Source organism: Engystomops pustulosus, chromosome 2, assembly GCF_040894005.1.
Source record: "Engystomops pustulosus chromosome 2, aEngPut4.maternal, whole genome shotgun sequence".
NCBI classification, from domain to species: domain Eukaryota; kingdom Metazoa; phylum Chordata; class Amphibia; order Anura; family Leptodactylidae; genus Engystomops; species Engystomops pustulosus.
The window spans coordinates 174,617,055-174,633,400 of NC_092412.1; the positions used below are offsets into that span (position 1 = coordinate 174,617,055).

The 16,346-nt window shown below is 41.3% G+C and overlaps 1 protein-coding gene across 7 annotated transcripts in view; it reads left to right on the forward strand.

Annotated features, from left to right (window-relative positions):
- The window catches only part of USP49 (ubiquitin specific peptidase 49), a 68,049-nt gene that overhangs the window by 5,617 nt on the left and 46,086 nt on the right, over nucleotides 1-16,346 (forward strand). For 5 of the 7 annotated variants that reach the window (XM_072137330.1, XM_072137325.1, XM_072137326.1 and 2 more), the window contains exon 2: nucleotides 4,812-4,944. The exons of 1 other annotated variant lie outside the window; for it this stretch is intronic. The gene's annotated coding sequence lies outside the window, so the exon portion shown is untranslated. Of the gene's footprint in view, nucleotides 1-4,811; nucleotides 4,945-12,641; nucleotides 12,774-16,346 lie in introns of all 7 variants that reach the window. One more of the 7 variants, XM_072137329.1, reaches the window with a different exon arrangement.

Consider the following 16,346-nt stretch of genomic DNA (forward strand, 5'->3'; position numbering starts at 1 on the left):
TGGTGGTAACCTGCTGCATGGGCACACGCCTGGGCATCGAAGGGAAGCTGCGCGATTCAGAGCAGATTATGCATTGTCACTTTTCATTGGCTATACAATCTTTATTTTGTGGGCAATTTGGACATATAAGGGCTTATTTTTTGCGACATGAGATGCACTTTACAAATACTTCATTTTAGTGGGTCATTAGCTAATTGATGAGGTTTTGTTAACTCTTGAATGTATGGGTGAAAATAACTGTCAATTTTGGTTTCCTTTCTTTGGGGGTCGTACACCGTACACTAAAAATACTATATTATCTTTATTCTACAGATCACTACGATTACCGTGATACCTCATTTATATAGTTTTTCATGTATTTTTACAATTTTACTGGATAAAAACTAATATAGAGGAAATCTCATTTGTTTTTGCATCGCCATCACGTAACTTTAATACTTTTTGCTTGACAGAGCTAGTTTAGGGCTTATTTTTTACGTGTTGAGTTGTTTTTTTCAGTGGTACCATTTTGGCGCACATTACTTTTTTTGATCCCTTTTTAGAACATTTTTGTGCAGAGATTTTATGAAAAATGTAAATTTTTGGCGTGTTTTTCGGGTTTTGTTTTTACAGCGTTCACCGAGTGGGTCCAATAATGTTTCTGAGTTATTGTATGGATTGTTTTTCTCCCTTTATTGCATGTGTATAGGGAATATTTGTGTTTAGGGGACTTTAACTTTATATTTATTCAAAAATGTTTTTATTTAATGTTTTTAACTTTTTTTTTATTTACTTTTACAGGTAAGCTTGAAGAAGCGATCCACGGATCGCTTGTTCAAGCTATTCTTCACATTACACTGTGTAATACAGATGTATTACACTGTGTAATGTAACGCACTGAGCATGCTGTGCATGCTCAGTGTGTTACAGCCGGGTCCTGTCAGAAGGCACGGACCCGGCTACAGGAAGGAGATCTCGCAGTCGGGCTGCGATCGGAATAGCGGACCCCCCGGTAAACGCAACGGGGGGGGGGGGGTCCGATTCACTTTAAATTCCCCCTAACACGCCGCGGTCAGTGCGACCGCGGCGTGTTAGGGGTTAACACCCGCGATTGGAGAAATCTCCGATCGCGGGTGTTAGAGGCAGGTGTCGGCTATAATATATAGCTGACACCCGCAGCTTCTGGCCCCGGCTCCGTTCAGGAGCCGGGGCCAGAAGCATGACGTAATAGTACTGCATTTTGCGGGAACTCACCTCCCGAGATGCACTACTATTACGTCAAATGTCGGGAAGGGGTTAAAGATTGTTCAGGTGTAGGGTGAGAGACACATGGTGTTAACACGGCCTTCAAATCTACCTCAGTGAATATATACTTCCCCCATGGGCTGGCAATGGGCACACGGAGCGATACGGTACGATTTCCTCCTTTGAAAACAAACAGAGCCATGCCTGTTTTGTGTTGCTCATACTTTTCTTTCCAAATTTATGGCATTTTTGTTCTGAAAGGAACAAATATCTTTCTTACCAGAGTTGAAATGGACAGAGACTGTCTGTCAGTGTATGCCCTCAAGCTAAGGCCAGTTAGCTTGCCCACAGATCCCATGATGTCTTGTGTTCTTTCTCAAAGTAATTTAGCATTAAATTTAATTTCCCACAAGTAATTTCACTGAACACTGCAAAGTGCACATACAGGATTTATATGGTGGCATCTTCCATCACATGGAGGAGCGGTTAACATGTAATAAGTGGTAGAAATCATAAGTACATGAAATCTATGCCTGTGCTGTCTGGGCACTAAGGGTTAATAGCTTATCTGCACAGAGCTGATGCTGCCTAGTACAAGGTGGGGGAAGGGCTGCAGCATCAGGTGTGGAGAGAGAAAGTTCTGTAGAATCACAGATTGGGATGGAGTGACTGATGGGGAACAGGGGAAATCTTGTACTTGACTATTCTGTGCAGGAGACATCTGTATCCATAGTTTTGAACAAATTGAGCTCTGCTACATACACTGAGGGAGCTCTGTCACATTACCTCCTCCTCTGTGAGCAGGGAGCTGCATCCCTCCCCTCTCATGAAACCCACCAGTTTGTAGAGTTTGTTTATTCTGAGGACTATAGAAAGGAAACTGCTGCATATAAGTTAATATGATAATAAAATAATAATAGGCAATGTTGTTTTATGTCCCAATAGCTATTGATTTGCGGGGAAAAAAACTTTAGTTACTCTTTAACCCCTAAGTGCACCTGGACATTATGGTACGTCCCTGCGTGAAAATACTTCCCGCACAGGGACTTTCTATAACGTCCTGCTTCTGGCACTGGCTCACGAACGGAGCCGGCACCAGAATCAGTGACTCTTAACACCCGTGTTCGGAGCCGGCTTTGATGGCGAGTGTGGATCGGATCCCCAGTGCCACTTACCGGGGGATCCGATCCACTTCTGGGCAGCCCCGAGGTCTGCCAAATGCCCCGGGGCTATCCGATGTTCATGGCAGTCGGACCCCTTCCGGGTCTTACTGTAAACTGCGTCAGCATGCTTATACAGTTTACATTGCTCTACAATGAATTCGTATTGTAAAGCCGTGAATTGGACTTGAACCACCGATCAGAGCACCACTAGTTTGTAGAAGTTAAAAAAAACGTTAAAAACAGTAAAGTTCAAACATTAGAATAAAAAAATAAATAAATACATAAAAATATAAGCCCCCAAAATGTCACTTTCCCATAAAAACACTTAATAAAGTATTAAAAACACAAATGCACAAAAAAACCCACATATTTGGTATTGCCACATCCGTAACAATCTGTATAGCAAAACAGAATCGTTACTGGACCAGCACAGTTAATAACGCCAGGAAAAAATTTGCAAAAAATGTTCAAAAAACAGATAATTTTTAATTAATACCTTTAAAAAAAAAATATATATCACAATTTGTAGACTGCACCTTCATTTTGTTTTAACCTCTAAACAAAACCTAAAAGGTTTAACAAACCTCTTAAATGCTTTTTCATACGTTACGGGGTGTAGTTTCCATAATGGGGTAATTTACGAGTCCAGCTATTATTTAGGCCTTTCACAGTCAATTTAAAAGTTGAGAAGGTCCATCTAAATACTGGTTTTGCTGATTTTCCAAAAATGTGAAAAATGGAGCCCAAATTCTGAGCCTCATAACATTCTAGTAAAATCTGTGGAATCTGCATCAAAAGTAGAGTGTTTAGAACTTTGAAAAGAATTTTTCGCAGGCAAATACCCATGCGAAACATGTATAATTTAAAGGGAGACTTCTATTCTGCCAGTACCTTCCCAATAAGAGGTCAAGGTATGGCGTGAAGTTGTATAAGCTGTGTGAATGTACATCAGGGTATACCTACAAATTTAGGGTATATGAAAAGAAGGACTCCGGCAATGGCGCTGCCATCTTGCCTCCGATCATTGCTCCCCCGAAAGTCATCGGGGGGCGGCCTGTGGTTCATTGTTATGTATAGTGTTCAGAAATGCCATATACAGGCAGTCCCCGTGTTACATACAAGATAGGGTCTGGAGGTTTGTACTTAAGTTGAATTTGTATGTAAGTCGAAACTGTATATTTTATAATGGAAGTTCTAGACAATTTTTTTTCTTTTGCCCCAGTGACAATTGGAGTTTCAAAATTTTTGGTGTAATTGGACCAAGAATTATCAATAAAGCTTCATTACAGACATCTTACAGCTGATCATTGCATTCTGGGACTATAGTAAAGCATCCAGAGAGCTTCACCAGAGGTCACAGTGGGCAGAGGGGTCCGTCTGTAACTATGGGTTGTCTGTAAGTCGGGTGTCCTTAAGTAGGGGACCGCCTGTACTGCGATACAGTTATATTGCAGTATATGGTAGGAACGATCTGACCATCTAGGGTTAATGTACCCTAGATGGTTTAAGAAATAGTGAAAAAAAAATGAAAATAAATATTAAAAGTTCAAATCACCCCCCTTTCCCTAGAACTGATATAAAACATAATAAACAGTAAAAATCACAGACACATTAGGTATCGCCGCAACCCTAAATGCCAGTCTATCATAATATAAAAATGGTTATAACCGGCGGTGACCTCCAAGACGGGAAATGGCGCCCAAATGTCCGAAATGCGACTTTTACACTTTTTTACATCACATAAAAAAATGATCAAAATGTTGCACAGTCCTCAAAATGGTAGCAATGAAAACGTCGGCTCATTTCACAAAAAATTACATATCACACAGCTCCGTACCCCAAAATGAAAAAGTTATTAGCATCAGAAATGGCAACATTTTTTTTCTTTTTTGTACACATTCGTTTAATTTTTGAAAATGTATTAAAACGCTATAAAACCTGTATAAATTTGGTATCATGGGAAAAATGTATCCCACTAAGTAATCACACAATGGGATATGCAGTTGCCCTCCATTGTGAAGGTATGTCATAAATTCTTAAAATGTCTACTGACAATGGAGGGCCAAAGCCAGATGTGTGAACATTCCACATTTTTCAAACATCCACTCTTGTACTAGTAATTTGCTAGTATTGACAACTAAAAGACGTTTAATATATATTTTTCTTTTGAAACCCGTTGCTAGGGAAAAAAAAGTGTTCTGTGAAACAAAGTTGGTCAAGGCTTACATTATAATACAGAAAAGAGTGTGGAAGTAAGAATGGAAATATTACAAATCAGTGTGGTTTTACAGTATTGTCCATATAATGTGCTCCTCTCACTATAAAATAGTCGAGATAATGTAAGAACAAGATTTGTTATCTTGCAAATACTGACTTTTTTTTTTTTTTTTTTTTTTTTTTTTTTTTAATTCTAATTCCAAACAGCCATGTGGTGAACATGCCTCTAAGTTTTTCTCCAGCTTTGCCGAAGTGGTCACATTGTAGAGGGAATACAGTCAGTTTTCTGACATGGGGAAAAAAATCAAGGCTTGCGAGGATTTTCTTGTGAAATGACCAGGTAAATGTTCCATTCCATTGATATTTACCTTTTGCTTTTCAATTGCAGTGTACAGCAAACGCATATATCCCTTATACTGCCAACTGTTTCCTCTTATGTATACCACTGTATAAGCATACAGTGGGCCAGATAAGCTGCCTGTGCCGGAATTCGGGACTAAAACTGCCTCAAATGCCTTGCACCACACCTAAGAACACTTTACTGTACTGTATATGCCAAATGTGTTTTTCCAACCATGTCTTTGTTATATGGTGTTTGAAATAAAGTACAGGCGGTCCCCTACTTAAGAACACTCAACTTACATACGACCCCTAGTTACAAACGGACCACTGGATATTAGTAATTTGCTTTACTTTAGTCCTAGGCTACAATAAACAGTTATCACAGGTGTCTGTAATGAAGCTTTATTGTTAATCCTGATTCTTATGACAACCCAACATTTTTAAAATCCAATTCTCACAGAGACCAAAAAAGTTCTGGCTGGGATTACAATGATAAAATATACAGTTCTGACTTACATACAAATTCAACTTAAGAACAATCCTACAGACCCTATCTTGTATGTAACCCGGGGACTGCCTGTATATAACTTTACCTGGTTCCCAGCCAGTGATTGTAATTTGAAATTTTCTACTGTGGGAATTTACATCTGCAATATATTCACTGTTCTGCTGGCCCCTTTTCTTCTCCCCTCTCACCCCATACGCTCTTTGCAACAAGAAGCCAGAGGGAGAGTGTCTGCAGTGAGCTGACACATCATGGGGGCATGGGCAGGAGCCAGTAGAGCAGTGAATATATTCTACAGCAGACGGAAATTGTTAGCAGAAGACTGTAGACCAACCATACTAGGATCAACACCATTGGGATCAATAAGTGTGAATGAATAAGGCATGCTATATAATGTCAACCTGAAATAACTGTAAAGAGGCATGACATAAGTCCATAAACATCATTCTCTTTATTAATTCACATGTGCATATACACCACAAAAAAATAAGGACATGGGGATGAGCAAAACTCGCATGAATTAATATAGATATGCTAATAAATACAGGAAGACTGAGGGTGATTTATCTTGCACCAGCATATTATGAAGAGGCTGTTTGCTGGCCTGGCTTTGCAGCACATATTTCCAGAATAGAAATATCTGCGGCCCGCAAAATTTTTCTTAGGCAGGAATGCTTTGTGCCATCCCACGATGTTGCCAGCTGTGCCCCTCTTAGCATGGAGGTGGCATAAAGGGGGAAATAAAAATTGAGATTATTTCAGTGCTCGAACACCAGAAGACTGGTTGAATGGACCCTGCCATGTGAATGCACACTTATTGTATATTAACTTCTGTCTTGATCATGATGTGGGGCACTTAAAAAATCACATGGATAAGAGGTTTTTGGAGGCTACTTTAGCAGCCTATAAGCCTAATATTGCGGTTACGTGTCTGGCGAGATCCCTCTTTAGGTGGATGTCACAATTAGAATAAAATCAGACTGGGTATTCCAAGGGAGATGTCACAACTTCCCTAAAAAGCATCAGCTTTCCTGGCTGATATATGACTGGATGCCTTAAGACTGTCAGCCATATCTTTTGCACTTGCAAATTCAGCTAGAAGAGCTATTCAGTTAAAAAGCTGTAATAGAGACGTGGCAACAAAATACAGGTTGTGCCATACCTTGTGAAGGAGAGTATCTATTTGGGTCCACACTGGATAAGATACTTGATAAAGCTTCTGATAGAAAGAAGGGCTTCCCTGGCAGTCAAGGGTTCAGAAGCACTCCTTTTCGTCCAGAAGAGGTTGTAGGATTAAAAGGAAAGTGGTTGGCAGTGATCTAGAAGGCAAAGAGGCTTCATGTTTAATCACCACCACAATCCTTAATTTTAACAAGGATGCAAGAAAATGTCTGAAAAAGATAAGACAAGAGCAGGCTACAGTAATTCTGATCGCTTCCTTCTGGGGAAACGGAGCCTGGTTATTAGCACTTCTACAGAAAAGCGGAAAACCTATTACTTCTAAAATATATTTTAGACTCTGGAAAGCCTTCTCCTTCTGTGAGATCCCTAACTTTTATTAAGATCACCCAAATATCGCTAAAACTCTAGACTTCCAAAGGGGATTAGACAAAGGACTTAAACCGGCCAACCTTAAAGGAAACCTACCACTTGAAGTGGCAGGTTTCCGATGGCAATACCGAGCACCAGCTCAGGGTGAGCTGGTGCCGGAGCTTATTTTAGTTAGTGTTTTAAACCGCGGTATCGCGGTTTAAAACACTTTTTAAACTTTATAGCCGGCGCATGGAGGTACGCGCTCGGCGCTTACCATGCGCGCGGCTCTCATTCACTTCCTATGTAGCTGCGCGCACGGTAAGCGCCGAGCGCGTACCTGCCTGCGCCGGCTATAAAGTTTAAAAAGTGTTTTAAACCGCGATACCGCGGTTTAAAACACTAACTAAAATAAGCTCCGGCACCAGCTCACCCTGAGCTGGTGCTCGGTATTGCCATCGGAAACCTGCCACTACAAGTGGTAGGTTTCCTTTAAGAAGCAGGTCTCCACCGTGGTGTCTTTTATTTAATACTTTCCTGGGCTCTCACCCTTGGGTGATTACATTTTTCAGGGCGGTATCTTGTATATTTCCTACCTCAAAATAAACAGCCCCCCTTCTCTCCTGGAATTTAAGAGTAGTATTAAATGCTTTTATATAACATCCGTTTGAAACCTTAAGTGACATTTCAGTTAGTACCCTTGCACTCAAGATAATGTTGGATACCATGATGGATTAGACTTGCTATTTCTGTTGCCTATTTGGCTGAAAATATGGCAGTGCCCTTAAATCTCATTCCACCAGGGCTGTAGCTATCTGGGCAGAGTTTACAAAGTTTAGAGAGGTGTCAATAGAAAAGATCTGTAGAGCAGCTATGTAGTCCTCCCCATCACACTTTCTTTTGTCACTATCAGTTACATGTGGGGGGAATCTCAAGATCTTTCTTTTGGTCATAGGGTACTATCCTCGGTTATCCCTCCCTAAGCAGTGTTTTTCTATCTCTCTCTGATGGTGCTGCCATGGTGAGGGGGTAATAGGTAATTACATTGCGTGGTTTTTTTGTTCTGAAGCACAACAGCTTATTTTCCTTCTCTATCTATTTCTCACGTGGTGAAAAAAGGGGCAGAATGGGTCACTTGGTGTAATGTTGGAGTGGTTGTTTTAAGTCTCTTACAGTTCTCTGAAACACACTGAGGGAAAGAATTAAATTTTTTGGGATGTTGATAATGTCTGCTTATGGTTTTTCTCTATTGTCTATATTCCTGTCCCATAATTTTTGATTGTATCCTAGTTTACCGACAAACGCTCCTTCTCTGCCTTTTATGCAGAGGTATACGGCAAGGAATAATAAACATCACTGAGAAGTAAAATTTGTTAAGCACAAGATAAGCCCTTGCACATCTCTGTCCATGGAAATATGAAAACATTTTGGATTTCTGAAGGTGGAGCGTGAGAAATGAGTGAAAAAAAACCTGCGTCCTTAATGGGTTAAAGAGCATTGGGAGATGCAGCATATAAATGCTGGTCTTGGAGGACCTCACATAACAAAGAAAAATAAAATTGGAAACTATGTACAATTATACAGTATGCATGCTCAGCCTGCTACCATAGATGAATTTTCACCACGGTAAAAATTGAAAAGAACATGTAGGAACATTAAGCATGCTTACAGTTATACATGTACAGAGTGTGCCGTACAACAATGGGTTCAAATAAAATTTAGCACCTGCCCATGTAACAATAGAAAAATTTGGAAACGCAAACAGCGCAAAGCACCCAACCTTGTACCATGACCCCACCCCAGGGCCGCCTCTAATAGTGTGACCAGATAAGGGCGAGAGAGACTCGTATGCAGCACAGACTAAAAGTTTGGACGCAACTTGTCATTCCACGAGTTTTCTGTATTTTCATGACTATAAAAATAGTAGATTCACACCGAAGGCATCAAAACTATGAATTAACACATGGATTTATATACTTACCAAAAAAGGAGATACAACTGAATGTCTTATATTCTTGGTTCTTCAAAGTAGTAGCTTTTGCTTTGATTACTGTTTTGCAAACTCACATTAACTTGATCAGCTTCAAGAGGTAGTTGTCTGAAATGGTCTTCCAACAGCCTTGAAGGTCTGAAATGCGTAGCATTTGTTGGCCCTTTTGCCTTCACTCTGTGGTCCATCTTAATTGGGTTCAGGTCTGGTGACTGTGGAGACCAGGTCCCCTGGCTTAGCACCCCATCACTCTCCTCCTTGGTCAAATAGCCCTTACACAGCCTGGATATGTGTTTGTTCATTCATTTTTTTCTACAGAGCAATGACCCCAATTTGTGTATAGGGATAGTATAATTAAGAAAAACATGCAAAGAATAATCGGGATGTGTATATCAAATAAATGAACACATTTTATTAGTCATCGTCAAATTTATAAAAACCATTAAAAAACCCACTGAGAGGTCTACAAATACAAAAAAAACAGGGACAATCTCAGACTAGAAGTGAATTTCATAAGATATACAGGATGACTCGGTGTGTTATTAAGGAGATGAAACAAGCTTTATGTATAGCACTTCATTTGTAACACAGTTATTTATCAAATTATCAAAGTAATACAGCCTGGATAAATAAAAAATGTATAAAGTGAATGGGGAAAAAAGGGGATACCACCAAATACTAAGTAGTTACCGGATAGTTAATACATTTACCAGTCCGTGTCGAGGAACACCTGACACGTTTCAAATAGGCTTCATCAGGGGTGGTGTTAAACCTAGAGAGGACTGCCTTTTATACCCATGGCTTTCTGGCGTACAGTTACGGTCAAAAATGAAAAAATGTATGACCTACGGCTGTGAAAACCGGAAATGCGTCATTGTGTACTAGGAGCACATGTGAAATGCTTGATGCTTGTCAAAACGACGGAAGATGGAGAAACCATAAATACATCACAGGGTGGGAGGAACTCGTACCAATGGAACACATAATGGGTGTCAAGACAGCAAAAAAAAAAGTACATTATGAAAAGCATTATGCCTACGAAAGATAGATAGGACCCAAATAAAGGAAAATAAATGACACAACCATATTTTAACCTATGACGAAGGAGGTATCCAAATAGTGAATGCATTTTGGTGTATGTAGAGAAGTTTTACAATTTAAATATAAATAATAAGACAGAAACATAGTATGAAGAATTACATATACCGTATATTCCGGCGTATAAGACGACCTGGTGTATAAGACGACCCCCCCTACTTTCCTGTTTAAAATATAGAGTTTAAGATATATTCGCCGTATAAGACTACCCCTTTTCCAACGCATACAAAACACCGGTAAAAATTAAAAAAAAAACAGATTTGAATTTAACATGGTCCTTTTTTTAATTTAAATTCTTAAGACATGCAGGTATATAGCAGGAAAACTGTCGCTCATAAACATAAGGCATACAACAACAACATTACCATTACAGCACAGCCCCCAGTAGTATACAGCCCAGCCCAGCATAAAAAAAAAAAAAAAACTTATATACTCGCCCTCCGGTGGCCCCGATGTCTGCGCGGCTCGTCTTCAGTGTTCCGCGCCGGATTCTTTCTTCTGCTGGGCGCCGCCATTGACCTTCCCCGGCAGGCGCCTAGTATGACGCCGCTGCTGGGAAAAACAGCAGAAGAAAGAAGACGGCGCGGAAGACTGAAGACGAGCCGCGCAGACATCGGGGCCAACGGAGGGTGAGTATGCGCCCCGATGTCTTTTTGAGGCTGCCGGCAGCCATCGCTGTGAAAACACCCGCGACCGTGCTAGCACAGATCGCGGGTGTTACCGGTAAGCCTTTGCTGCAATATGCAGCAAAGGCTTACCGGCTATGGAGAGGGCTCAGCCCATGAGCCCTCTCCATGCACCGGGACCCGACCGCCGCCGTGAATACACGGCGGGGGGTCGGGATTACCGGCGTATAAGATGACCCCAGAGAAGACAGAAGATTTTTCTGTCTTCAAAAGTCGTCTTATACACCGGAATATACGGTACTCAAAAGGTGATGCTGTATAAAGGATCAATTTGTGAAAACACATATATCGGACAAACCATGCATATTGTGGTCTTGTTTTTCAATGTCTTTTTTGTATTTGTAGATGCCTCCATGTTTTTTTTTTTTTTTTTTTTAATGGTCAATTTGATGCCTAATTAAATTAAATTTTTTTTTTTTGATTATACACATCCCCCTTCTCTGTTGTTGAAAAATTAGATGGTCCAACTAAACGCAAACCCGGATGGTATAGCATGCCGCTGCAAGATGCTGTGGTAACCATGCTGGTTCAACATACTTTTTCATTTTGAATAAATCCCCCATCGGTGTCACCAGCAAAGCACCATCACACTTCCTCCTACACGCTTCACGGTGGGAACCAGGCATGTAGAGTCCATTTGTTCACCTTTTCTGCGCCGCCCAAAGAAACCGGGGTTGAATCTCTAATTTGGACCAAAGCACAGTTTTCCACTGTTCGAATGTTCATTCCTTGTGCTGTTTAGCCCAAACAAGTCTTTTCTGCTTGTCGCGATTTCCTTCACAACAGGCAATGTTTCGGACCCCTGAAGGGTACGCATGGTCACTTATCCTCTTATAGACACTCCCACAACGCACAGGAGGCGCAGGACCTAATTTAAAGTTGTCCACACAACTTCCAGATATGGCACAACAATAAATCACAGCCCTGAATGGCTATAAGATCCCTCTCACTAGCTTCAGTGAGACAGAATCTTATCAACCTTGAGAAGCTACCACCAGTTCTCCTTTAATATAAGCCTGGTCCGTAACAGGATTATATAGGGTGAGGAACCAACCCGGTAGCGTGTATATAAGCAAGATTCTGACGTGGGGATTCGTGGATCGAGATAAAAAAAAAAAAAAAAGCACAGATTAGATTTTATTTAATTGCCTTACAGGCACACTAGACAAAACAATACACAGTAGAGATGTATACAGTTAGAGTACAAAATACAAAGGTAGGGGTATAAGTATCAGCAGTTCAGCCTAATAGTCCACACCTTAAGATCCACTTCCACTGCACTTGATGGTAAATTGGTTCCCAGACGAAGACAATGGGGATTCAGAGGTGTCTGATTATATCAGATGCAGACACACCTCTGTCCAACCCCAGGAGGGGCCATGGATCCCTCCTACCTGGTATTAAGTCCAGAACCCTGGAGAAGTCATAGGTTCTTAAGTGGAAGTTGTAGATGCCAAACCTGACCCATTTGCTATGTACCTATCCAAATGGGTCAATATCTTTGGACCCAAGGTTGCTAGAGTCCTGGGAATTGGGCCACTGTGATTTCCTGGTGATAAGAAATCCAAAAACGTAGTTGCCCTTGGGCTCAGATAGACCATAACTCCATAACTGTCCCTAATCAATGTATTGGTTTAAGAGTTTATTTGACTCTGTCTCCTGTTTGAAAATGGGGGGAGATCAATGGAGAAGATTCGGCTTCAGAGATCCTTTGAAGCTCGGCCATCTGCCGAGTTAGGTAACACTCTAGCTAGCTCCATTAGGCTAATTACACTGTGGCTGGGGGGAGGTGAGGGATATGGGTGGCTTGATGAACAGGGCAATATCTGGCCTGTGAATCTCCCTTGTACCTATATGTTCATCACACCATACATTTTTCTTCCTAGATTTCTTAAGAGTGGATGTGTGCTATATTGCCAGCGGGAGAAAGCATTCCAGTTTTATTTTTTGCCCTTTTGGCATTTCCTCTTCTCCTTGGATCATCTCGAAGATCCTGATAGTAGGTCTGCTTTTCTTAGGTAAGCAACTAACTATAATCCCATATATGGACGATCTCTTGATTTTGTTGCAGATTCAAAAACAGACCTACACTCCTTACACCTACCGTTTGGGTGTGGTGGCAAATTCCTTGATTAACTTGTGCAATGTTCTTGGTGGAAGGGGGTGCAGAAAAGCTGATCAAATTTCAGGGAGCTCAAAGCGGTCTGGGCCATAAGGGGGAATTTGATTTCAGAATTGCCTACCACCATATTCTGATACTTTCCGACAACATAAGTCTCTTACCTAAAAAGACAGGGATGCACAAAATCAAAAACTTTTCCATCTTTCCCCAAAAAATGTTTTTCCTGGGCAGTAGAAAATGTTCTTTCTTTGACAGCTACTCACATGATGGGGATAGAAAACCAAGCAGCAGATCTGTGCCGGAAAAGTTGAACTCCTGAATGGTGCCAAAATCCAGAGCGCTCTCTCTTACACTCACTCTCTCCTTCTCTCTCTTCATCCCATTCCCTCCAGTTCCAAGTTATCAGCTTGGATCCTGAAGGGTTGTTCTTTGAATCTAAGGACCTTTCCTTAAAGGTCATTGAGACCCTAAAGGCAAGTAGGAAACCGGTTACCTCAGCCATCTACCTTTTTAATATTTGGGGAAAAATGTCTTTCTGTAAAAACAGACCTCCTAATCAAAACAAACCTAATCTTTTATAAATAATTTGAATTTTTGAAAGCTGAACTGGACTGTTTCTTCGATACATGCATAGAAGAATACAGGTGGGTCAGACGCCCACCAGTACCAAGCTTTCTGGCTGATGTTTCGGTCAATTTTAAATGTTGGAGGTGCTTTCACACTCATAGTAGCATGAGACTCTACAGCCTACATAAGTGGCTCAGGTAGTGCAGCTGATCCAGGATGGCACATCAATGCAAGCTGTGGTAAGAAGGTTCGCTGTGTTTGTTTGGTAGTCTCCATAAGCTGGAGGTGCTACCAGGAGACAGGCCAGTGCACTAGGAGACTAAGAGGAGGGCAACAACCCAGCAGAAGGACCACTTCCTCCCAACTTTGTGCAAGAAGGAAAACTAAAATGACCTCCTGTAAAATAACCTGCAGCAGGCCACAAATGTGCATTTGTCTGCACAAAGAGAAACCGGATCCATGAGGATGACATGAGGGCTCAATGTCCACAGATGGGGTTAGTGCTCACAGCCCAACACCGTGCAAGATGCATGACATCTGCCAGAGAACACCAGGATGAGCAAATTGGTCCTCACAGATATGTGCTCAGTGTGAACCTGCACTTATGTCGGACATAAGAGTCTGGAGAGCGATACGCTGCCTGCAACATCCTTTAGCATGACCGGTTTGGCAGTGGGTCAGTAATGGTGTTCATAGAATTGCCACAAACGGACCTGATATTTTGGAGGGATTTGTAATTGAAAAAGTATTAAAGAGATGCTTGGGCAAATGATGCAGAACTCAGAATGAGCATAATTTTATTCAGCCGTCGCAAGTTATTTATACTTTTTAAAACAGGCGTGGTTGCTTAATTACTTGATTGTTCATCAAATCTATATGTACAAATCACACGCTTATTGCGATACATATGCGTTGTCATTAGGTGTAATGATGTCTTTCCTTGTTTTTGGCAGGCATTATGTTTGATTATTTAATGCTATCTTAATTGCTTATCGTTAACTTTCAGAGAAGCAGTTCATCATTTTTGATACTGCTTAATAACATCTAATCTTTCAGTGTTTAATTCGGCATATTGACTTTTCTAGGCGTAGTACACAGTGATAACCCTATCGCTGCAAGATGAAGGCGTTGAGGCTATGGACTGGCCCGCTTTTTCCCCAGCACATCTGGGACATCATGTCCCACTCCATTTACAACGTCATGTTGTACCACAGAATGTCCAGAAGTTGGTGGATGCTTTTAGTCCAGGTCTGGGAGGAGCTTCCTCAGGAGACCATTATTCCCTCATCAGGAGCATGATTGGGCGTTTGTAGGGAGGTCATACAGGCACGTGGAGGCCACACACAATACTGAGCCTCATATTGACTTGTTTTAAGTCGGACTGTATTGTTTTTCCACTTTAATTTTGTGGGTGACTCCAAATCGACGCACTCTCCTTTGTCAGCTCAGTGTCTCTTCAAACATTTAAAGAGGCCTGAGAAATTTTCAAGCAAAATGTGAATCCTAAAAGCTAGTGGGTGGAATTCAAATTATAAATGTAAAGTATAAAACGTTTGCCTAACACTCGTTTGCACTAAGCAAAAATAAGCAATTCTCTTAATTTACTATAATTGTCTGCATGTGTTTAGCAGCTAGCAGAGGTTTTACCTTTCCCCCAAGGCTAATCTCTATTTGCCATGCTTTCTGGTTGCTATTAGGAAAAGGTATTGTACAGCTAGAAACGACACTTGGCTTGTCGCATCACATGTTTCAAATCGGCCAATTACAAATATGCTGACCTTGTTTTGGTTTCATTGCCTTGAGCTGATGTGACAACCTGGAATTGCCCAACCATATCAGGAATGGCTGAATCAGAATCTAATGTTAAATATACAAGACCTGTCAGGCTAGGAAGAAGCCAGCAGCATGATACAGATACAGTTGCAATTGTTATCAAAGGCTCTCTCCTGCTGTGCCAACACTATTTTTTTTTTGTCAGTAACCCCAGTTTTAAAATTCCCCTTGCTGCCTGTCCTGCGATCCTAGTCGCCTAGAGACATGCTGGCTTTTTAATAAATATGTGTTTAAACTCCGCCTGTTCCTACCTGTAGATCAAATTAGTAAATGTGGCAGGCTGGGCATTCCCATCCACTCTCTGCTGCTACACGCCCATAGTGGCGCGTGGGTCAGAGAAAGCCAAAAACTAACAGGGAGGGGGAGACTCATGTGCCTTCTCCACCTGGTGGAGGAGGCCTATTGAATCTCCCCTAGTGGGAGTTCCTTTTGTGTGTCCCAACATAGGATTAGAGAGACAATGGGACTATTTATGGACAGAGAAGAATTGAGGTGATACATTTTCATTAGTGCTTGCACAATTTTATGAACAATGTAATTTTTTTTTAATATATATATATTATATATACACTCACCAGCCACTTTATTAGGTACACCTGTCCAACTGCTCGTTAACGCTTCATTTCTAATCAGCCAATCAGATGGCGGCAACTCAGTGCATTTAGGCATGTAGACATGGTCAAGACAATCTCCTGCAGTTCAAACCGAGCATCAGTATGGGGAAGAAAGGTGATCTGAGTGCCTTTGAACATGGCATGGTTGTTGGTGCCAGAAGGGCTGGTCTGAGTATTTCAGAAACTGCTGATCTACTGGGATTTTCACGCACAACCATCTCTAGGGTTTACAGAGAATGGTCCAAAAAAGAAAAAACATCCAGTGAGCGGCAGTTCTGTGGGCGGAAATGCCTTGTTGATGGTCAGAGGAGAATGGGCAGACTGGTTCGAGCTGATAGAAAGGCAACAGTGACTCAAATCGCCACCCGTTACAACCAAGGTAGGCAGAAGAGCATCTCTGAACGCACAGTACGTCGAACTTTGAGGCAGATGGGCTACAGCAGCAGAAGACCACA